Here is a 24,924-nt window from a genome sequence, read left to right on the forward strand (position 1 = left end):
AGACACAGGGCACATACAGATAGCACCGGACTGGCTTTGGCCCATCTTATTTCCTGAAGGGCAGAACTCTGTGTGCACTGGGCAGATGTCAGGCTCATTGCACAGAAGGTACAAGCTGGCATGTACTTCTCAGAACATACAGCGCCCTGAAACTAAACACCAAAACTGCACAGAGTCCAACTGTGCTGAAGCATTAGGAAAGTGGCAGCTCATAAAACCAGGGTGATTTTGTGACATGTAGCCTTTTTAAATATAATCTTTTAATATCTTTTATGGTACATTAGCACTCCCACTGCATTAAATGACAATAGGACAAGATTATGTTAAAATTACATAACAGTGCCATGAAAATATAAAGGGCCTATAGGTTGAGATGGTAATGTAAACATCATTTAAATGTTTTAAAAGCTCACAGATAATCCTAATAATGGAAAGTCATTTTTACTATAACCTGCGTGTTATTTTTTTAAACTGGGCCATCATTCATTATGACATTTTATTTGGCAGTTTTATTGACATCTGAGGACATGCTGAGTCTACTGAATGTTACTGTACAATGAAGTGCAGGGGAACATGCAACAGAAGTAGTCATATAATCTGGTGTCTCTGTTTATTTTTATTTGCTAATTTGGAAGCAAATGACAGCACCTTCTTCAAGTAAACATACTTGTATTTTGAATTTGTCCGCAAAAACCATGACTACTAATCAGTAGCTTTTGAACACATACCACATGGATGGGAAGATCCATGTTCAGAAAACAGAATATAACTGACCAATAGACCACAGTTTGTGAGAACACAGGGCTGTGCGTCTGATGTGGTCATCTGCAGCACAGGAGCCCCTCAGAGGACTGTCATGGTTCCCTTCCTCTTCTCCCTCCACACTCCTGACTTTAGACACCTCTCAACCAGCTGTCATCTGCAGACATTCTCAGAGGACTCGGCAGTCTTCTGCCTCATCCAGGATGCAGAGGATGGGAGAATACAGTGGACTCATCCGAGACTTTGTAGTACCTTCTGGTACCAGGAAAATTGCTTCCAGCTGAATGTGGGTAAAACCAAAGAGCTGGTGGTGGATTTCCACAGGGACAAAAACACACCACACACCGGTGAACATCTAGGGAATGGACATAGCAGACCTAACTGGATGTTCACCTGAACAAAAAACTGGACTGAACTGACCACGTTAGTGTACTTTATAAGAAAGGCCAGAGTACTTAGGTCCTTTGGAATGCAGGGAGCACTACTGAGGCCCTGTGTGCAGAACTTTGGCATGGCTTCGAGGCTAGAAAATCATTATCTGTGAGCCACATTTAAATCAGTCACCAAATCAACACTGTAGTCAGAGTATATACGGTATACCTAAATGCTTTATCCAAGACCTGGCTTAAAATATCACATCTGAAGTCAGTATAATAATAATAATAATAATAATAATAATAATAATAATAATAACAACAACAACAACAAGCCTAACAATACACTGAAAACAAGAGAACATGATTAACTATTATCATGCCATCTGAGCATACTTCATGTGTTGATGAAGATCACACGATATGTTTGACATCTCCAGAGCACCTACAGTACTAAATGAATAGTTTTGACACAAGTGCAGCTAATGCACAATGACATATGCAGTCGAGCATGCTATCGTCAGCCACTGTTACGTGTAATTATGTTCAGCTAAAATGATGTGACTAAGATATACGCAGGCACTAAAAATCCAGAACATTCATTCATGCACCCGTGAAACTCCTGGTGCATTTATGGGAGATATGAACCCATATCACATATGTACCCATATCACATCAAGATGACTGCCATTTGCTGTGGTTGTATACATATGATATTCAGAGGTGTATGAAGAGAATGGGATGAGGAAACTGAGGTCTGAGCAATACTAAAATTGAGGTCTGAATAAGTCTACTGCAAAGCTGACAAATAGAAATGGAAACACAGGAAATGGAAAGAAAAGCCAGCAGCATCTCTTTTAGGGTCCTTTAGAAGAAAGTGAACATACATCAGCTTTAGCACACAACCTGACCCAGTTAAAACAGTGACTGATACTCCATGTCAGCCTCAGTCAAGCTAGGCTGAACTGTATTTCCACACGAGCAGAGACAATTTAATCAGCTTCTCCTCAAGTTGGCTGACAAACAAATGCAACAAGGGGATTTGTTTTATTGATAAAACATAACTAGTACAACTCCAGAATTTGGCATACATATACAAGCACACCACATCTCTGCCCCTGCTGAGCCAGGCTAAACAAGCCAAATAAACATTTTTACCTGGAAGTGAGGAGGTGGATTCTGCTATTTTCTCTTGTGGTTTCAGGCTTTTGACAGGCAACAAATACCCCTGGCTGAGCACTACACTCAAAGCTGAACAGATATTTTCTTCCTCTGTGTCACTGTGTTGAAACTCGCTCAGGCATCAAACGAATAGACAACAGACTTTTCAGTCATAGTAGTCCTGGTGTAAAAACATGGCGTTGACTGAAATGAGATTTTTTGTAAATGTTTAACAGGCAGGTGTGTGAATACCAACACTGGCTTGGTGACTGATTTATGTTTGTTAATTTTAGACATGGGTAAATTTTATCATTTTCTTCAGTGGGCAAAAACAATAAAAACTGATCTAATCGTGCTTATCTTATGGAAATGAACTACAACTTACAATGTACAATAAACCGACATTGAAATTCCAAGTCTGTGCAATGCTAATTCAGTTTAATTCTCAGTTCACTAGTTGTCTTTCCTGGACAACTTTTGGTAGGTACTATCCACTGCATGCCAGGAACAAGTTGCGCTTCCTATCTTAGAGACGCTCTGACCCAATTGTCAAACCATCACTATTTGATCCATGTCAAAGGATAGAAAATGGCAACTGTTTGATTACCAGGCTCAAAAAATCTGTAACATAGAGTAACTGCGAGTATACAGTAGATACCAACACTAAAAGTGGAGCTCCAGCAAGAATTTGAATCAAGCCGAAACATTTTGAGGGCAGAGATGGCCTGCTCAAAGTAATGGCTGAAAGGGAATACATTCCCTTCTAGTATGTTAGATTATTGTAATCGATCCAGAATGCAACAGCTACAGTTTACACGCGAGACATCAAAAATGACTTCAAGACACTGCATTGAAGTTATTTTAGGGGATTACAAAAAAATGACTTAATGTCCAAAAAGATGCTAAAAATAAGTACTACTGAATGTGAATGTTTGTACAAAAAAAAAAAATCAAAAGCCTAAGTCTATATTTTTCTTTGCTTCTCTGTACTCTATTCCCTGGAGAAGATTTTGCTTCACATGCAAACTGCTGCCTGCCTGAAGTTAACGCAACACTGAAAAAGGTAAACTCAGGCTGTTAGGATGTTTTTCTTCTGCCCTGTACTCAAAATCTATCTGTCCACAGGAATCCTGGGGTCTAGCTGTCAATGCACCACCACAGGGGTTCTATCCTGGCCTTCCGTGTTTCCTGACTGTACAGCTAGCACCCTGAAAATCCACTCATCTCAACTGAAGAACTGTCCTTTGCAGCACTCCTCTGCAAACTCTCAACCACACAAATGTGTTTCATATTTGTTTCATAATGATTTGTTGAATAATCGTTTTAAATGGAACAATAACATTATACGGTATGTACCACAGAAACTAGAATAGGCTTGCTCCTTAAATAGCTGCCACATTGCCAATCTCTAATTTGTTCAATGAGAGGGTGGATGATGCCATTAGTCCCCCATTACTGAGCTAAGGGCCACTGAAAAATAAATCAAGCATATTTATCATTTTCTCTTTGAGAAAGCAAAAAGGAGCTCCTCACTCCCACTGAGTGGTATAAACTTGTCAGAATAGTGAAAGTGTCCCTTTTTCCAGTGAGTGGTATCAGCACAGTGTCACAGAGAGGGTAAGCTGCATTTTAACACCCTCACATTACCCACTCACAACTTGCATTTACAATTACTGATGCAGCTTAAGGTTAAACTCAGCAGTACTTTTTTGGATGTTTCTAAATCTACTCTGGGAAAAGTCACCTTTATAATCTGGTGACCCTTTGTTAGCATCACAGGAGCGGCGACAAGTTGACAGCTGACTTTTGATTTTGAGTTTGACAAGAACATGTTAGACATAGGCTGAAGCCACAGTGACAGAATCATCAGCTTTCATTATCTTTACTGTGCACACTCCAAGCAACCGCAGGATACTGTTAAGTGCGTCACTTTAAAGATTGGATGACGATAACAATCTCCAGATGGAAAACACAAACGACTCAGGTGTTTGGAAACTTACAAATCGGACAAAAGAAGATGTTACAATGGTAAACAGTACGATTGTATTTTTGGATGACCATTTACGAAAAAGAAATTTCTTATGGAGCTGCGACTTTATTTTTAAAGTCACTTGTACACAAGATTCTTTGTCCTTGAACTGGACTTCTTATGATTGCACACGCTGAACTGTAAGTCAAAGTAAAAAGAACTGTGTGCCATTACCAGACTTATACAATAGAAAAGCCTAGTGTGAAAACATGCACCTATCATGTTCAAAGACTCATGTGATTAAGAAAATAACAAAATGCCCATTGTTTCTCTTGAAACATGCATTTATTTATTTTTTTGTTTCATTCTGTGCTTTATTACATTTACAGAAGAGCGTGCCAAGCAGCTCTTCCTCATCTCCACCAACTATGCTGTAACAACTTATCTTTATGTGAACCAACACAAAGGACCCAGACACAGGTTTACAGTCAAAGTACTTTACAGTATTTTACACATAAGTGACTGATTGCGTTCAGGTGCAGTGAGGGAGAGGGATACAAATGACAGCCTTTCTGAAGGAATTAACAGAACATGTTTATATGATTCAAATTATATTGGGGAGATAATGATATTATTTGTGTGGCACACTCATAAACTGAACCTCAATGGAGTGGATTCAACTTACACACAGAAAGAGAGATTACATGCCAACTTTAAAGTTCAATGCATGTATGGGCCACAGGCCAAAACAATCTGCCAAGAGGCCATCCTTCTCTGTCAGTGTACAGACTGGTTGTGACAGGATATAGCCTTGAGGGTAACTAAGCAAGCGAAACACATCTTCAGACTCCTTCCAGCTCCTCTTGATTTAGTGGTTCAGCTCAGAGGTCAGGATTCCTCGGTTCTTAGACAGAGCTAAAACTCCCCATGAGACTAAATTATGCCCTAAAGAGCATCTAAACCAAACTGTGATTTCTGTTACAATGCTGAATGGGTCAGCAATCAGCAATCTACCGCAAATTGTTATCTGTCGCATGTGTACTATATGTCATACACACAAGTGCAACGTTGAATGTGTCTAGGCCAACTACCACGGGGCCAACATTAACTCATTAGGATTTACAGCATTTATCACACTCCAATAAGCTTGCCTTATCTGTCAACAACAGATGTCTAACAAACTGTGTGGATGGATCAGGAAAAAATTAATTATATTTTGTGCCTTTGTACAAAAAGTAACCCCCCCCCGCTATGTTTTCCAGATGAGCAGATATTTAAGTGTGTGTATAAATCACTGTCACCGCAATGAACTCAACAACTAAAGCAGTAACCTGCTTCTGCTTTCTTACAATTTTGAATGGCATTAGAGAGATATTTTCAGATTATTTTCCTTTACGTCACTCATAACAGAGGTCTGCATTTTATGACATGAGACACTTGTCAGCTTGTCACATTGGTGGTAGTTATGTGATAGACAATACAGATATTTATGTTTATTAAATCTACTTAGAAAATATGATTATTATATATGCTTACTATTACAGTATTAACAATATTGTAGAGTGGTTCCCAAGCTTTTTTGGCCGCTTTTAGCTTCCACTTTTAGTTGGGAGAATTGTTATAATATTTTCAGCCGCATTAAACAAAAAATTCAACTTTAAATGACCGTGGAGCTAACACAACCCCGTCATGAATTAAATTGGAATAAAGTTACACACGACCCACAACATAAATAACAAACAGCATAGGCTCAGAGACAGATAATAAAAAAAAAGAGGATCCTTCTTAAGAGAGTAGCCTTGCATAAACAGACTAAATTCTTACCAGAATATGAGTCTGGCAACACTCAATGTGAATTTCATTATAAGTGTGTTATATCCAATACAAAACCGATATAAAAAATACCTCTTTGCACAACTGAATAGTCCTACAACCAATCAGAGGAAAGAAGTATGTGACTTTGGGCATTCTCTACAAATGTCTTGATCGCTAGTAACTGTTTGTCCTTGGAATTATTTTTACTATCAGTATCTTTTGTAACAGACGTAAAAGTGGACACTGAGCAGCTCACTTCTCCGATGGCAGCCATTTTGCTTGAAACAAACAACTTCACAGGATTCAGATGACATGTAAGACTAAATGCTGTTACTCTTTCAGTCTATCATCACATAAACCCCACCTAAAAGATTCTGGCCCGGCATATCTTTGCCAGAGCATAATCAGTTCCCAATGGAGGGGTCCCAGACCAACTTTCCACCACAATAAATTTGTGGGCAGGGCTAGGAAGACACACAAACACATTAATCATTCACAAAGCGCTACTAGAGAACGTGTCAGGTCAATACACTTTAATGGCCAGTAAACATAGTTACTGTCAAGCTCAGTGAGGTTCAGATTATCCAGCCCAGAGCTCCTGAAGACAAATTCAATTCAAACAACCGGAATTTACGCATTTGACCTCCTGCTGCCATGTGGATGAAGCGCCTATAAAATCTCCCAGCTGCAGCATGACTTGCAACCAAATAAGTGTCAGAGAACCTTATTGCGGCTGGGAGACGTTTGACTTGTAATATCCATTTAAGAGTTTGTGGGTTTTAAGTCTATTTTAAGCAAATCAGAATATCTTTCCAACATGGCAAATGATCTAAATCAACACGAAAAAGCTAAAAAGGCCACTCCAACCACAACCAAGAGCAAAGGCTTCTAGGGACATGGCTTTAATTTGTCCTGACGTGAGACATACTAACAGCATACCAGTACTTCACTGTACTTTCAATGCCAGGTGAGATGGACAACAATGCCAATACCTCTAAAAACAATCCTTACTGAGCTCCTTCCACCAAATCTCTGAGAGATCAAAGAAATAAGTAATCTCTGTGATGTTTCCCTTCGAACACTGTCATGAGATTTTCCTCAATATTTAACTACTTGAAATGTTTCCTAAACAAAGTAGTTAGCACCTCATTTGAAAAGCTGATTTTGAAACGATTCTGAATGTCAAAATCAGGACTCCACTTATCCAACGTAATGTAAGGAGTGTGAAACCCCGGCCTGAAACCCGGGTTTCACACTCCTTACATTACGTTTGATAAGTGTTTTGAGACAATTTGTATGGTTATTGAATTGAAAAAAGCTTTCCTTTGTTGGTCTGTGGCCCACAAAGAAATCGATACTGGAGTCTTTTAACTGTCCCTGACTCGGTAAAACATTTAATTTCCTGCACTTTATGAATAGCAGAGTAGAGACCAGTCAAAGTTCACTTTGTATTTCACACTGGAAAGAAGAAAAGCTGCAGACATAAGGTTTCTGGAGTGAATTCTTAGGCTAACATCACATAAAGCAAAAATGCACATAAATTACTTGTACATATTTTAATGTGTGCATTATTCTTTATGGCACGTGCAATGACAACAGTAGCTGACTGAAGTCTACTCAAATGAGGATGGTACATTATGAACAGTGAGAATGGCAGAAACAAGGAGAGAGAGCTTCTCATTTATTCATAGGCTATAAAGAGGAAACCTGGGCTGAGCTGTTTGACTGTGTGGTGGGTTAGATGGGCATACAGGCAAAGTGATTAGCATCCATCAATGTCTGTTGCTCTTAGGCAGCAAGCGGACTGTGACAGATGAAGGGGACACAATCAGGGTTGAAACACAGAAGCATGGCAGAAGATAGAAGCTGGGGAAGAAAGATGACCCTGGTCTGCTGAAATGAATGGCAGATGGGGACATCAGCTTTTAAAGCCCAAGATATGACTTAAAAAATATGCTTTATGAGGATGTCAGCAGGGATCGGAATAGCCATTGTTCAAAAGGGGTCAAAACTGGAGCAGATGTATTGGTAAAACCTGTGAATGCACAGTCATTATGAGAAACTGCCAGAGAAGACAAACATTGTGCTGAAGGGTATTCTCATGTCTAAGCACAGGCTTCATGTATCCCAAGCCATCAAAGCGTCCTAAAAAAATATGACAATGCAAACATAGGCAATTTGCGCTTAGAGCAGCGGAGATCATTCCCTCACATTTTGTTTTTACCCAAAGCAGTGGCACTGTCATTGGTCACACTAGTGTGACTAAAGTCCTTGGCTGAGTGTGTAAAACGTCTGACTTCTAATTTTCACTAAGACAAGGGAAATTTCAAAGCTGTGTTGTGGGCATTTAAAGTGATTAAAGACTGGGCTATTTCTGGTAAATGACAGTCCATTATAAAAAGACAAAGCTTTGAGAGCTCCATTTGTTCACTGTGCATTTTTCTTCTTCCGAGAAACAGACTGCTGTGCCAGTATGTAATAGTAAATTCTAAGTCAATAATAGTATACTACATGACAAAATGCGAAGACAACAGAAGCTGACTGAAGTCTACTCAAATGAGGATGGTACATTATGAACAGTGAGAATGGCTGAAACAAGGAGAGAGAGCCGCTCAGGCTGTGGGATGTGGTCTTGAGCAAGACACTGAACTCCCAGTTGCTCCCAGTGCATGGGTGCAGTGTGAGTGAACGAGTAGATGTGTATGTGTCTGTGAAGTGCTTAGAGTATCAATAGGTAGAAGGCCCTACATAAAAACAGGGGCATTTGCCAAACCTCAAGCATCATTTTGTTTAGCTCATCTTTTACTTAAACAGATCTATTAACTAAAATTGGTTTGATTTCAAGTTTAAAATACCAGTTCCCTGAGAAAAGTTCTTATGCCTGTTTGTTGTTGTGGATCTCAAACACCTTATTTATTTATCATGACGGCATCTTCAGTGGGGTGTAGAATTAGGGTCACCTGTCTTAAAGATTATGTTCCCCAAAGTGGCCTAAATTTAAAAGTAGGCTCCACATGGACTGGTAATACAACGTTGTCAGAAGAAAAAACTGTAGCTATTCAGAATCAAAGGCGGGATGAAATCTCATCCATCAAGAAGAAAGTAAGATGTGATCATCCATTCAGTCTTTTCTCATTCGTAACTGTGAAAAGATGTGGAGGGAGGGCTTTTTAGAGACTGTGACACAGTTGCAGTCCAGTCCAACACAACTACCTAGTAGTGAGCCAAAACTAAACATCTTTAAGAGCTGCATGAGTCCCCTGTTTTGCATTTATGACATTTTAATGTGAAGTGTTGCAACATTGGGCATCTTAGGTTCTTCCTCTCTCCTGTAGCTATCTGTGCTTTGTTGGTGAGGATCTGGATATTTGTCTCAGAGAGATTCAGCTCACTTGCCCGTCTCTCCCATGTCGTTTCCCTGCCCTAAACATGTGACCAGCACTTTGTACCTCTCTCGTTTTCACAATAAAAGTGGAAGGTCTTGCCTGCCCAAATAACGGGCTTAAGAAGGTGTTGTGCTCTACAGATTGCTAAATCGTAGTATGTGATTTTTAAGTGACACAAGTAAACTTGACATGGCTTTTGAATGACATTTGTGAAAGGGAAACATCAGATTTAGTCATCTGGCTCTATATTCACCAGAACTCTCTGTGAACCTTAACCTGAATATTTGGTTGTGGAACCAGTTATCATCCGGAAACACATGATCTCCATGTCTAACTGGAAGTATGAGCTGACAGGGTTTCAATTTAAGTGTTGTCTGGCTGACACAGGATACAACACAGTCTCCTTTCTCAATAAAAAAATACAGCAGCTATTTGGATATGGTGAGTACTGACTAAGATGGATACAACGGTACAGAACTTTACAAAAGAAAAGTACTTATATCCCGAGTCATTAGAGTCAGAGAAGCACTGCATACAATTCAGCAGCAATTTTGTTTTATAATTATTGTTGAAGAGTGATGGCCACAGAGACTCTACCCTTCCTGGCTTCCACCAACAATCTCTGAGGAGTCATCCACTAGGTCTGCCTCTGGGCGCCTGCACAAAAAGCCAACCAGGACTGCTGTTAGGGATGCAATTACAGACTAGATTTCCTCACTGGCCTCATTTTTGACTGTGCTGCCAGACAAGCTTTCTGAGCTGCCACCAAGCAAGCTGGTGAGGATGGCAGATGACAGAAAACAACAGCTCCATTTTCTGAGCTGGCTTAAATAAAGATTATTTAAAAAAAAAAAAATAAAGATATGAAGGGGATTTACATAGGTCTGCAGTGCTGATACATAACCAAGGATTAGAAGTGATCATAGAGATTCAACAAGTCTATGTTGAAATTTAAACACATGCCAGATTAGGTACAACAAGAAAGAAAATTAAGTAAGAAAGTAAGAAAATGTATTAAAATGTACAACTGAAAGCAGTTGAAGAAAAATAACACTCTAGAAGCTTATTCCGATATAAAAGAAGATTCCTGTTCAAAAGGAAACCCCAAGTAAATAAATTTGCGAAATACTTCGCAGTTTCTGCAAACAAGCCACAATAATGCTGCAAATTGATTTAACCAAGACAGTCAATATGTCAAAGTTATAAAAGTGGTTTATGTTGCAGGCAACTCAGAGCACAACAGCAACAGAGCAACACTGAGATCCTGGCTGTGTCTGCAGAGAGAGGCAGCATTGTAACAAGCCCAAATAAATCTAATTAGCTTAATGTGAATGATCTTTATGGAGGAAGCTTCCAGGCTGATAGTGTAGACGGAAATAAATAATGGACTTGAGAAGTATTTACTTCAGACTACAGCCTTGGCAAAAAAAAAATCTAAAGTACATAAATAGGCATTCAGTCCTGGGAGGATGAGATATGCAGTCTACTCAAAGAATGAACAGAGAAATCAGCCTCCCAACTAAAGTGCTAAACAATACCTATAAAACGCACATAACTCCTGCCGAGTCATTACCAGAAGGAATATACTGCAGTCATGTTGTCTCAAGCAGACAAAAAATATGCCAGCTGCAAAGAGCTCGGCCGGAGCTGTGAAATTAATGGTGCTCATCAAGAAATAAAAGCTCCATAAAAGCCTTCCATTTTCGCCCACAACAAGATGACTTCTTAAATTAACGAATACTGTCTTAGACAGGCGTATGCCAGTGAATTCTTTTGAGGTGCTGCATCAGGAAGACATTGTAAAGCCTCTGCAAAAATTGGAACACAGATGGCGACAATGTTAAGTCTGCCTCCCTGCCTCAGACCCAGCTCTGAATGCTGTTTGTCAGTGCCATACATTGTCGAACAGAATCTGGGATGGCTTGATAAAATGTTTTTATATGCCTTACACTGTGCTTCTCAATAATGTGACTGAACACATCATGGAGGGCTCTGCTATGGCAAAATTCTATATGGTGGGTATGCCAAGGCTGTGTGTTATTATTGTGTAATGTCTGCATGAAATAAATGATTAGCCAGTGAACTGTTCACCAATGCAGTTGTCTTTTACTATTGTTCAATATTGACAAGTGGTAAGTTCAGAAAAGTGATGATGTAGATCACTTACATCAACTGCAAAGTAGCAGTTGGTTACTTATATCTATGACAAAATTCAATACAATTCATATTGTAGTGTTGGCACTGGATGCTGATAACTTCCCATGTTTGTCTGTGGTTGTATTGCTTGTTAATATACTCAAACTAATGTAAATTCTCATTGTTTTCTTTTTTTCAGCTAAATATTCATGTTAAAAGGAAAATTATTCCTAACTGCTATCAATTTTTTTTCATTAATACATACATTTGTACGGGTGCCTATATTTATTCACAGTCTATACCACTAAGAGTACTTTCACACCTATATTTTGTTCCTATTCCAGAGGTAATACAACACAATATTTTTATAGTGCTGCATATTACCTTGAACGGACATTAACACAAAGGTTCTGACACACCCTTGACACTACGTGTTTGCAAACAGTTTTGTGACTGGTCATAATTTTGCTGGGAAATTTAGATTTCACGAAAAAAAATGTAGCCACTTCTTATTGTCAGTTTGGTTTTTGTTTGTCTGACATACGATTTAGCTCCTACTTATGAATAGTGGTGGTGGATTTCATTGTTTGTCCCTTTTCTAACCATTTCTCAGGTAGGCGTGGCATGTTTTTAACCATGATTTCATGCCTCATGTCTATTACTTAAGACACCCAACAGTTTCTTTTCCAAAGACGGTTTAGGTAAACTGCTTGGTTGTACAATTATAAGCTTGCATCTGCCTTTGGGAATAACGTGTGCTCCCACTGCAAACAAATTGCTCTGGGGAGCAATTGCAAGCGGCAGAGACAACGCTCTCTAACCGGACCTGGCTCTTTTGATGCATTCCGGAGTGCAATTGTGGAGTGCAAACAAACTGATCACAAGGGGAAACACTGGTTTTGGAACGCCAAACTAGCTGTGAACACGCCCTTGGATTGCCATTAAAATACAGGTATGGACTGAGCAGAACTTTGTTGCAGTTGACAAGTAAACTCAGTGAACTTATCATTGTGCTGGAAGACAGACCAGGCAACGCCAACACTCCTATGAGCACCAACATACAGTTGGTTGGTATTTCTATACAGCAAATTTGTGGCTTACAGGCCAACACTATGTAAATGCCAATAACAGCATACTGTACTGCTAATCTACCAGTGACCTAAAGAATAAGCTTTGTCAAGGTACCCGTCCAATACAACATTTAGTGTGGAAAGAAAGCTGCCACAGGTTCTTGATTACTCACACAGCTGTACTAACAGAAATTAAGTCCAAGATGAACAATGTCTATCATTCTGTGGCTGTCCACGTCAGAAAACAAAAAGGTCATCTCCTGTGAAAGATGCAAGGAACGATGTAAAATATCAAACGCGTTAACATTCAGTCCACAGGCCTGCAGTGTGTCTATTTATAGTTGCCGTCACTATCTAATTTTGATTGCTATAAGTGCTAATTGTAAGAAACCATGTTTCTCATCCCTTAGCTTATTACAAAGGCATAAGCTCATTCATTAGAAAATTACATTGCAGACTTTCACTAATCAAAATATATAACCAACAATGACACAAGAACTGGCACAAGCCATAGGTTAACACGGACACATCAATAACTGTAAATTATGTACATATACAACTACCCCCCCCCCCCCCTCCCCCAAGTTTACACTTGAGTCTTACAGTCTATATTTTTACTTTTTATTTAATTTCTCTCAGTGTACATTACACTTATATTGCTTACCTTGTGTGCAAACTACTGTTTACTGTAGTACTTATATATTTTTTTTACTACTGGCTGCAGGTACAACAATACATTTCACTGTGCATTGTACTATGTATAACTGTGCATGTGGCAAATAAAACCTATCTATCTATCCATCTATCTATAAAAATAAACAGTGTAATGATACAGAGACAGAGACACAGAAACAATAAAGCAAATAAAAATCTAAACATGTCAAACCAGATCTCTAATTTACATTTTCCAGGCCAATTGGGCTTTACAAAGGCCATACACAAAAAAACATAACATACAGAGCCACACACAGAGCCAAAGCTGTAGACCCTATTAAATCAAATCAGCAGCTGTGAATTGCCTCAAATCAGAGGAAGTCTGAAGTCGCAGTTTGAAAGCAATAATGTAATGAGGCTGATGGGAGCTTTCTTTTCATCAGCTTGCCTGTTCATTTTTCTTCCATCATTAGCTTCTCCAGCGTTCTTTGAGATTCACATGCAGGATCAATTTGACCTATCCCTAAGACAGTCAAAGACATTTTCAGCAAATGTCAATGGACAACAGATGGTTATGAATACAAAAACACATTTTGTATTAACTCACCTTTTCTGGTCGGTGTAATAGCAATCTTTTAATGTTTAAAAGGCTGCGGTGAGTGATTACTGAAAGCGACACTCACCTGGGAGAGAACTCAAACATCCCTGTATATTACAACCCCTGGCAAAAATTATGGAATCACCAGTCTTGGAGGATGTTCATTCAGTTGTTTAATTTTGTAGATAAAAAGCAGATCACAGACATGACACAAAACTAAAGTCATTTCAAATGGCAACTTTCTGGCTTTAAGAAACACTAAAAGAAATCAAGAAAAAAAATTGTGGTAGTCAGTAACAGTTACTTTTTTAGACCAAGCAGAGGGAAAAAATTATGGAATCATGAAAAACAAACAAAAGAACACTTCAACACACCACTAGTACTTTGTTGCACCACCTCTGGCTTTTATAACAGCTTGCAGTCTCTGAGGCATGGACTTAATGAGTGACAAACAGTACTCTTCATCAATCTGGCTCCAGCTTTCTCTGATTGCTGTTGCCAGATCAGCTTTGCAGGTTGGAGCCTTGTCATGAACCATTTTCTTCAGCTTCCACCACAGATTTTCAAATGGATTGAGATCCGGACTATTTGCAGGCCATGACCTTGACCTTATGTGTCTTTCTTCAAGGAATGTTTTCACAGTTTTTGCTCTATGGCAAGATGCATTATCATATTGAAAAATGATTTCATCATCCCCAAATATCCTTTCAATTGATGGGATAAGAAAAGTGTCCAAAATGTCAACGAAAACTTGTGCATTTATTGAAGATATAATGACAGCCATCTCCCCAGTGCCTTTACCTGACATGCAGCCCCATATCATCAATGACTGTGGAAATTTGCATGTTTTCTTCAGGCAGTCGTCTTCATAAATCTCATTGGAACGGCACCAAACAAAAGTTCCAGCACCATCACCTTGTCCAATGCAGATTCGCGATTCATCACTGAATATGACTTTGATTCAGTCATCCACAGTCCACGATTGCTTTTCCTTAGCCCATTGTAACCTAGTTTTTTTCTTTTTAGGTGTTAATGATGGCTTTCGTTTAGTTTTCTGTATGTAAATCCCATTTCCTTTAGGCGATTTCTTACAGTTCGGTCACAGACGTTGACTCCAGTTTCCTCCCATTTGTTCCTCATTTGTTTTGCTGTGCATTTTCTGTTTTCAAGACATATTGCCTTTCTGTCTTGACGCTTTGACGTCTTCCTTGGTCTACCAGTATGCTTGCCTTTAGCAACCTTCCCATGTTGTTTGTACTTGGTCCAGATTTTAGACACAGCTGACTGTGAACAACCAACATCTTTTGCAACATTGCGTGATGATTTACCCTCTTTAGGGAGTTTGATAATCCTCTCCTTTGTTTCACATCTCTCGTGTTGGAGCCATGATTCATGTCAATCCACTTGGTGCAACAGCTCTCCAAGGTGTGATCACTCCTTTTTAACTGCAGACGAACTGAACAACTGTTACTGACTACCACAATTTTTTTTCTTGATTTCTTTTAGTGTTTCTTAAAGCCAGAAAGTTGCCATTTGAAATGACTTTAGTTCTGTGTCATGTCTGTGATCTGCTTTTTTCCACAAAATTAAACAACTGAATGAACATCCTCCAAGACTGATGATTCCATAATTTTTGCCAGGGGTTGTTAGCCTAGAATCTAGACTGCCCCTAGCGGCAGCAAATTACATTTGCTTCCAGGGTCAGTCTAGTTACTCTCCGTTGACTTGAGATTTCGAAAAATCCAAGATGTACCGGGCCAATCACGAGTCGGTGGGCGGACTTAACATGATGACGACTGACCTGCGAGAGAACTATGGCTGTCTCCTTGTTGAGCTTTACCGTTTTCTTCCAGGACGAAGGCAGAAGCATCAAACGAGGTGAAAATCATTATAAATCGGGTCAACTACCAGAGCGATGGCTGCTGCTAGCGAACAACTTTCTTTCGAATCGGCTTTGGCCGCCACTCTGAAAGACTTGAAGTTAAGCTTTTCTCTGAGAAAGGAACTCTCTTTTCCGTCGCTCTGACTACGTTACCTTCTTCGTTGCTCTGATTGGTTGTAGTTCTATCCTATTGCGTGGAGAGGGAGTTTGAAAGACAACCGTTTATCCCACCCCTCCGGTTGAGCCCTGTCTATGGAGAGTGCCCAGACCCTACATTTAATGTGGGTCTGGCTCGTCAGGCTAAGGGGTTGTAGTTCCATGTTTGAAATATCTCATTAGAATGCAGATTAGGTTTTGAACTGTATGGAGTTGAATCGGAGAGTGTCAAAAGATTTAAATAACCAAACAATCCTATAAGCAATTTTCATTTAAATAGGTACAAACATTCTTTACTTTTTTCAAACATGAGGACTTGCTGATTGTTCTATAGTTTTGGACTGCTGTTTTGCGTTCTGAAGACATTGCTTTTGTCTGTAGAAACTTGTGAACAAGTAACAAGAAATAATCATCTTTTATTTGTTGATATCCTCCCTTTTATGCAGCTCTATAGAAATGAGAGTACAGTATCTGATTAGAAGGACATGTTGCAATAGAAAATTATTTCTAATCCCATCCCAATATTGATACATATGTAACGAATGCATACTGGGCAATAGTCTCAGCTGACAGGCTGGGCTATAAATAATATTTGCACATATGGCACAAGTAGGATTCATATAATATTGTTAATATCACCCAATCTGTTACTGTGAGACACCAGACTACACTGCATTTCTAACACATGACACTGGTCATCCCTTCAATGTATAATGCAGAAATAATTGTACAATTTAAAACAAATTCAATTTTTGATTATTCTTGTCTGGACTGCACTGGCCAGGGTCTTGTTTTTTTATGCCAAAGGTCTTCTGTCTGCCTTCACGTCAGCACTACCATCCAGTTTACTACCCAGCATATTGTAACTGTGGCCATCTGTGCAGCTGACCTTCCAAGGCTCTACACGTCTGGAGCTTTATATAGCATAAGCACGGAAAGAGTAATCAATACTGTGATTCTGTGTGTTTCCAGTAAACTAGCAGATTATAATACTAAACACATATGACAACATTGGGTGAGGAACTAAAAGCTGATCCTGTATAGAGACTTAAGGCACAGCCATGGGAAGTATTTAACATAATTAAAGGCTATACTGAACTTATTTCCCATATATAAAAATAATTTCTTTTCATGGCATGGCCGTTCCACGTTAAATGCAGTTTCTTTGTCAGTGTTGCTATAAAATTGCCTGATTCTTGGTATCTTAGCACAGCTCACATAGCAGAACGAAAGAAGTATTAGTGTGTCTGCACTCTCTAAATAACTGTTTTAAATCAAGAGCTGTTTTTGTTTTTGCCTCATTATAAATGACCGAAACCATAAAATAATTCAAACTTAATATGAGCTCAATTAAGTGTTTTAGATTTATTTAACAGCTACAGCTGTAAATGTACTGCACATTTAAATGACAAATTAAAGCAACATTTCCTAGAATTACTCTACAAATGTTTGAAAAAAATTAAACCAGTAATGTTTCTTTAACTATCATCCATTATTAAGAATGACACAGTGCAGGGCTGCACTAAGTGCAGTTCCTTCTCTGTGATTGGATCATTGGTCTGTAGCAACTCTGAACCAATCACTTTTAGTCACTATTCAAATAAAGAATCAAGACATTTGTAAAGACCAGAAAAAATGAAACAAGAGTATCCACATGCTGTTCAGCACTGACAAATTCAGTTTTCAAAGAGAAAATTTCATCATGGGCTCTGTTTCAACTGATGAAGAGGAAAAAATACCTCTTCAAGCAATTGGATAGTCCTACAACAAGAGCCATTTTGTTGTAAACAAAGTCAACTCCATGGTGCTAAAATGAAGTGTATGACCACGTCACAGATACCCTTCTGTCCAACACCCCAAAAGGCCAACCCAAACGATTTGATTGACCCAGCAGGTCTTCACAGGGCATACAGAATTCTGCTTTTCCTGCCTTTTCTTCTACAGCAGCCATTCTACAGGCTTGCTACAGAAGGCAACAGCATGACAGAATGTTAGATTGCAATGACATTTGAAAATATGAGAGCAAGGGCTGCAGGAGTGCGTACACATTCATTGTTGCAGATAGTGTGCCCACACCAACACCTACGGTTGGCCTCATGGAGCATGCTGCAGGCCTTTCACTACTGTACCTTTCTGATTAACTATGTGGGTCTATTCAAATTATTTATGCTGCAGCATGTGACACAAAAGAGTTATATTTAAACATCAAAGCATTGAATATAACATACTTTTCCAGTAGATTTACTTAATATACTCCCAGATTGGCACATCATATGAACACCAAAGAAGAGCCATTACCACTGGAAATGAGTCTTAATTTAATGAAACAATACCAGTCTCATCTAAGTAAAGTAGGACAAAAGAAACAAGACACACATACAGAACACAGGCAGCAGCATGCATAGACTTAAGGCTCCATGGCTGTCTCACTTGCCTGCCATTAACTGTGATGTTTAATAAATGCTCAAAGTATTAATTCAATCACAGAAATGGTGAGACCAAAGCCCTTGACATTTGTCAGAATCAAGATTTTAGTTAAGCAAGACAAAACAATAGTTATTATATATTTCCGCCTATACAAAGAATTTATTTTTGACATAAGCATGATAAGGGTAAATAAACTGAGCCAGGGACAAAAAGGAGCAGTGTAATCTTCCTGCTCAATTTGATTCCAGAAGTAATATGAATAGTCATACTGGATGAAAAGCTGTTTGATGTTTCCGACTACATATGAAGCTGAAGTCATTTCAGTTTTCCAGCTATCTGACAGTAAACAGCTCCAGGAGGGAAAGATGAACTTGCTGTAATAGAGTTACTGGTGACAGTGAGGTATCGTGAGCATGGGCTGATAGTAATGATGTTATCAGTCACTCTGTGATCCTGAACTGATACATGAAGCGTATGCTTAATGTTCTGAAGGTAGGAGCAGAGTGGCAAGCATGAGTGTTGTCAACATTCCAGGAGAAATGCGCAGATGTTTAGCAACAGAATGTGACAAGATGCAGTCATATCTCAAATGTGATGTGAACAATCAGTACTGTAATCAGGAGTACAATATATTCCCCAGAAAGACAAGAAGGACAAAACACAAATACACCAATCAGCCACAAAATAAAAACCACCAACCTGTGAAGTGAATAACACTGATGATATAATTTTGATGTAATGATCTACTGGAAAACCCTCGCCCATTTAAGTGGTACAAGTACCGGTGCATGAACATTGTTGCTGAGCACATAACCATGGCAACAGCAACTGGCTGTTCCTTGCATCCTGGTGACATATGCTCCCTAGCTAAGTGACACATAGGCACCCCCCAATCCATCTCATGCAAAAGAATATGTGACTCACAAGATCACTTTCTTCCATTGCTCCATGGTTCGGTTCTGTTGCTCACATGCCCATTGTAGGCACTGGACAAGAGTCGCCAGCACACCTTGACTCATCTGCAGTTACACAGCCACATAAAAACAAACCACTGTGCGTTCTGACACCTTCCTTTCAGAACCAGCATTAACTTTTTTTCTGTAATCTGAGCTACAAAGCTTGTCTGTTGGATTGCAGCACACGGAACAGCCTTCTCTCCCACAGCCATTAAGTCATTTGTTGGGAATGACTTCACATACTTTGTTGTTCAGATAGGTTGTAGCTTGATTCAATTACATGCAGAAGTATTTTTTCTCTGTATCAGTTGAAACGCCCCACAATGAAAACCAAATGGAGTGTTACCAGACTATTCTGCTATGAACTGAGTCTAGCTATGTCAGGCTACACAAGAGGTGCACTTTTGAAAGAGGTTTTGACCCAGTCGTCTAGCCATCACAATTTTGCTCTATCAAAGTCACTCAAATCTTCCACTTGCCCATTTTCTCGCTTTTAACATAAATGTTGAGGACAAAATATTTGATTGCTGCCTAATATATACTACCCACTGACAGGTGCCATGACAACCAGATAATCAGTGTTCACTTTACTTGTCAGTGGTCTTCATGTTATGGCTGATAAGTGTAGAACATAGCTGTGTTGCTTATGCAAAACGTGAATAATTCAAACTTCCACGTAAAAAAAAAAAACCTGCTCATTATAAAGCGTAAAACACAAATCCTCAAATAATAAAACAAGTGAGTCACATTTATGCTCACAGGTATCTCCACACCATTTCAATAACAAGTTGCAGTGGAGGCGACTAGCCTATAATATTTCAAATCAAACTTTGATACCGATTATGCCTATACACCTATGTATATACCGTACATATAGTGGATCCCTGGATGGACTGACTTATGAATCAACCCTTCAGTTTTGCTTTATTAAGCTTCAGGAACTAAAGGTGCTGCATCACATAGGAAAGCCCATGAATTTATGGGAGCTGTTGAAAGTGTCAAATAGTACCTACGGTGTTGACAAGACATGTCAGGATATGTCTGATTCAGCTCAGAGGGTGACCAATTGTGCTCTCCGCCTGTACTAACCAATTTCTTTTGGGAAATTCTGCTGTAAGTAATGTAAAGCTTTTGTTTGACTACCTGGCTGCCAGAATTAAATGTACTGAGACCCTCTCAATGAGCGAATATTATCCTCACACCCCCTCAAATCTTTATACACTGATGTTATACTATGCTACACTATATTCAGCAGCAACCAGTGGGAATTTGAGTGTTCAGTTATACAAATGTCACACAACACAAAATGTATACAAATACTACATACTTATACTAAGTACATTTTGACAATCAGAATCCATATTTACTGCCACATATGCTCACAACAGTGCTGTGTCATGACGCTTTAAAGGGGAACTACTGTTTTTTACAACCTGGACCTTATTTCTAGTATAAAATACCATCGTTTACTCACCAATTTCACTTATATTTCATCCGCACTCGTTCAGGAGATAACTAGATCAGTGTATATCCATTTAGCGAGAGTGATCAGGGCACCGCAACGCAGCCTCTAAATAAGGAATTATCTGCCGCGAAACTCGTTCATTTCACCAATATTTTGTTATGATACGCTAATCCTATTCCCCGTTTGGTCCGGAGTTACCTGTTATGATCATCCGGGGTCTGTAGATTGACCTACAGACCCCGGATGATGTCTTCTGACCTGGACGATGTCATCTCCGAGCAGCGCTTGCCCCCGCAACGGTCGGCTCGTTTACCTGTAATTTGCAACTGCTAGTTTTTTGCAACATGGCTGAATATTTTTCAGATTCTGAGGTTGTGGACGAACCATAGCTGTCCAGTTTGTAAAAAAACAGTAGTTCCCCTTTAAGCAGGAAGTAGACTAGTCAGAGATCACGTGACAATAACAATACGAACGCCTCCGAGAAGACAGGTAAGGAGCCCAGTGTGTCACTGTAGCAAGCTAGCAGCGGTTCATCAAGTACGTGGAAATACTTCACTTAAGATGAAGCCCATACTACTGTGATATGCAGAATATGTAAGATGGTCCTGAAATACAACAAACGGACTACTGCAATGCACACTCATCTGAAAAGGCATCTGCTAACGCTAGCAGAGGAACGGTCCAAGTCCTCTCAGCGACAGTCAATTAACAACTTCACCTACGGATAACAGAGAGAAGGAGGCAGCAAAACAACAATTTGATGGTGAATTTCATTGTCTAAAGTTATTAGACCTTTAGCTGCTATACGGAAAGGCTTCGGAGATATACCACTTTTTTTTTTTATCCTGGCTACATTATATTATCTTACAACACACTGTGAAGTACTATTAAACGCTATTGGCAGTGCAGATTAATAGGCTATTCATATCTGCAGTGCACAGTACTGATAAGCTCATGTGTTTATGTGCAGTTCCGTTGTGTTGACATGGTTGTAAAGTGTGTTTTATTTATTTATTTATTTATCTATTTATGTGTTATGGTGTTGGTGTGGTCTACGGCAGTGTTCAAGCTTCAATTACCTTACAGAAAAGCAGAACAGAAAACGCTTTTTGGATATACCATGACCTGGATGACTGACAACCTTCACAGACATATTGCTGTCATTTTGCAGGAGATTTTTGACGCAACTTAAACCCACACATTCCCGTCAATGATCCATGACTCTGCGATGAATTAATTGGACAAGAATTGATGGCGTTTTTGCAGCAAGTAACAGCAGACATGTTTGCGCAAGGCAATTTCACACAGCTGATGTCTTTTAACCAAACTCTTAATTCGGTGTGGTGAGCAAACATCCCTCCAACACAGTAAATTACAGGGTGATGACAGCAATGGGTGCCAAGAAGTTGTTGAATAAGACTTTGTCATTAAACTTATATGACCTTTATTTAACTCTGCTTGAAATCAGGTGATCATGACCATCTTGTTATAGCCCTAGGAGAAAGACTGCTAGGGACCTGGAAAACTGCTGTGCTGGGAAGCAATTTGCTCATTTTCATAGCATACTATACGAGCCACCCTGACAGAAACCATTACTGCTGCCAGTGGCTGCATCCTGAGCTCCACCAACCTGTTATGAGGAAGACTTGAGACTGCACATTTACATTTGAACCTCACCAAAAGTCATTATTTCACAACCATAATTGTGTCTGTGAAGGTACTCAGTCACCAAGATCATAGTAACACAACCACACAAACATCCAATTGTCACTCTTCAACAATGAATAGAGAACTGTGAAATGGAAAACACAAGTACTACATCTACCATCAAAGTATCCATCACTTAGGCTGAAATGAACAGCGGAGTTTACTCAAAGTTAGTAACACCTTGAGTTCCCTGCTAGTGGCCCTTGCTGCAAACAGTCAGTCTATGTGGGCAGGATGTGATGAAAAGTAAATGCCATTAAAAGACAGTGTGTCCCTCCTCTCATCTCCAAGAAAATAATAGGTGATAAGCTTAAATTACACAGACACTGCACTCTCCATATAAAAGGCTCACTCCCAACAAATATGAGCCAAACTGTGGCAGAATGGATCTTTGAAGTTGACAGTGGTCCAGTGAGGTATGGTACACTGATAGAAAAATAACGACGAAAGCGAACTGTCAAATGTCAGTGACAGAGTCGAAATGAAGAGCTGGAAGCAGATTTTGTCGAAGATTTTCGCCATCGAAGATAAACAAACTCGACATCTTAGCTCAGAGTCCACCTTGCACGGACTTGCGAAACAAAGTTTCCAATTAGGTTCGAGAGCTTTAATTCGGAAACAAATAAAAGTGCGCATTAACTAATACAATACGACATGTAAAGCTGATTTTAGATAGCACACTCCGACTATGTCAACTTTGTTCTGACGGCACGCAACACATATCGCACGGGCTAAAGTGTGCAGCAACAACAACACACACACACACACACACACAACATTGTTCCCAGCAGTAGGGAAACTCGACCGCTAACTCCAAGCAGCACCAAGGGAATTTCAGCTGTGGGCGACAGGAGGTGGAAATGGAGACTTACGCTTGCACTCGAACAAGAAAGAAGTCCGAAGAATCCCGCAGAAAAGAAGCCCACGGTCCTCCTCGGCGTTCCACAGCTCTACATCCAGCAGTGTCGTTCCCTCTCCTCCTCCTCCTCAGCTCGCTTCGACTGCTGCTCGCTAAGTTTGCTGACGTCAACAAGCACTCGGTCTCAACCGGCAAAGCTCTTTGGTCGCAACCCGAATAATACATGGAAGAGGAGGGGGGGAGACCGGAAAGAATCGGGGAGGCAGGCACCACATCAGAGGATAAACCCCCTCAAGACAATAAGAAAAAAAAACTGCATGATGTGACGAGACGAATGCAATGTGATTCTAACATTTTAATATATGGAATACACGATCAGGCATAACATTAAAAACACTGACAGGAGAAGTAAATAACAGTGTCCATTTTGTGACAATGCAATGTTCTGCTGGGAAACTTTTGGACCTGGCATTCATGTGGATGTTACTTAGACATGTAGCCTACCACCCACCTAGACCAGACCAGGCACCCCCACACCCCATATGACACTCCTTGATGGCAGCAGCCATCTCCAGCAGGATGCAGCCTGACACACACACACACACACAAAATGGTTAAGAAACAACTAAAAAAAATGGACACAATGGAGACCTGTATATTTGCTAATCATTTCAAATTTATTTTGCTGTTTTTAGAACCTGCTTTGTTTTTGTCTAGGGTAGATTTACCGTGTGGACTGTCGGGTTTCTTGATTAGCAAGCCTAATGCTAGCTGTGTGTTTTGTATAGAGAGCATATATTTTTTACAGAGCATATAATGAAGTACCACATGTTTGAACACACGCATGTACTCAATACTCCTGCATTATTCACTGCAGTCATTCTGAAGTTTAATGTCGAAATGTCAAATAAGAACTAACAGTGTCAGGGTCAAAGAACTTCGACATGAATATGTACAGGTAAGTGTTACAGTCCTTTACGTTTACAATACAGAATGAATGCAGTCCAGTAACAGCTGAATATGTACCACTGGATCAGTACCACATAGATACATCCAGAAAGCTACACAGGTACCTGTGTGGTGGGGTGGCGCGGTTCTGTATGTGTAGTAGTGTAGTTGTGTTCCAGCCATCCACAATATGTATTTTTTGTTACAGAGAATCTTGGACATGGATGGAGCTGCCCAGCCTCATGAATGCATTTACATTGACGAGGCTGGATTCAACCTTAGCAAAAACAGACGACGGGGACGTAATATAATTGGCCAAAGGGCAATTGTGCACGTCCCGGGGCAGCGGGGGGGAAATATCACAATGTGTGCCGCCATAAGTCTTCGAGGGCTACTGCACCATCGTGCCAAACTGGGTCCCTATAATGCCCGACACATAATTACATTTCTAAATGCACTTCATGATGCAGTACAGGATAGACCAGAGCAGCCCAGGTTTGTTGTTGTCTGGGATAATGTTAGTTTCCATCGGGCTGCTCTGGTCCAGAACTGGTTCACCAACCATGATCAATTTGAAGTTGTACACTTGCCCCCTTACT

The 24,924-nt window shown here is 39.8% G+C and overlaps 1 protein-coding gene across 2 annotated transcripts in view; it reads right to left on the reverse strand.

Annotated features, from left to right (window-relative positions):
- Positions 1–23,616, reverse strand: part of gulp1a (GULP PTB domain containing engulfment adaptor 1a) — an 80,828-nt gene extending 57,212 nt beyond the window's left edge. Inside the window, exon 1 of one of the 2 annotated variants that reach the window (XM_084544745.1) lies at positions 23,391–23,616. The gene's annotated coding sequence lies outside the window, so the exon portion shown is untranslated. The remainder of the gene's footprint in view (positions 1–23,390) is intronic. The other variant, XM_084544747.1, reaches the window with a different exon arrangement.
- Between the last annotated feature and the right edge of the window lie 1,308 nt (positions 23,617–24,924).

The sequence above is a fragment of the Chelon labrosus genome, assembly GCF_963514085.1.
Source record: "Chelon labrosus genome assembly, chromosome: 5".
NCBI classification, from domain to species: Eukaryota; Metazoa; Chordata; class Actinopteri; order Mugiliformes; family Mugilidae; genus Chelon; species Chelon labrosus.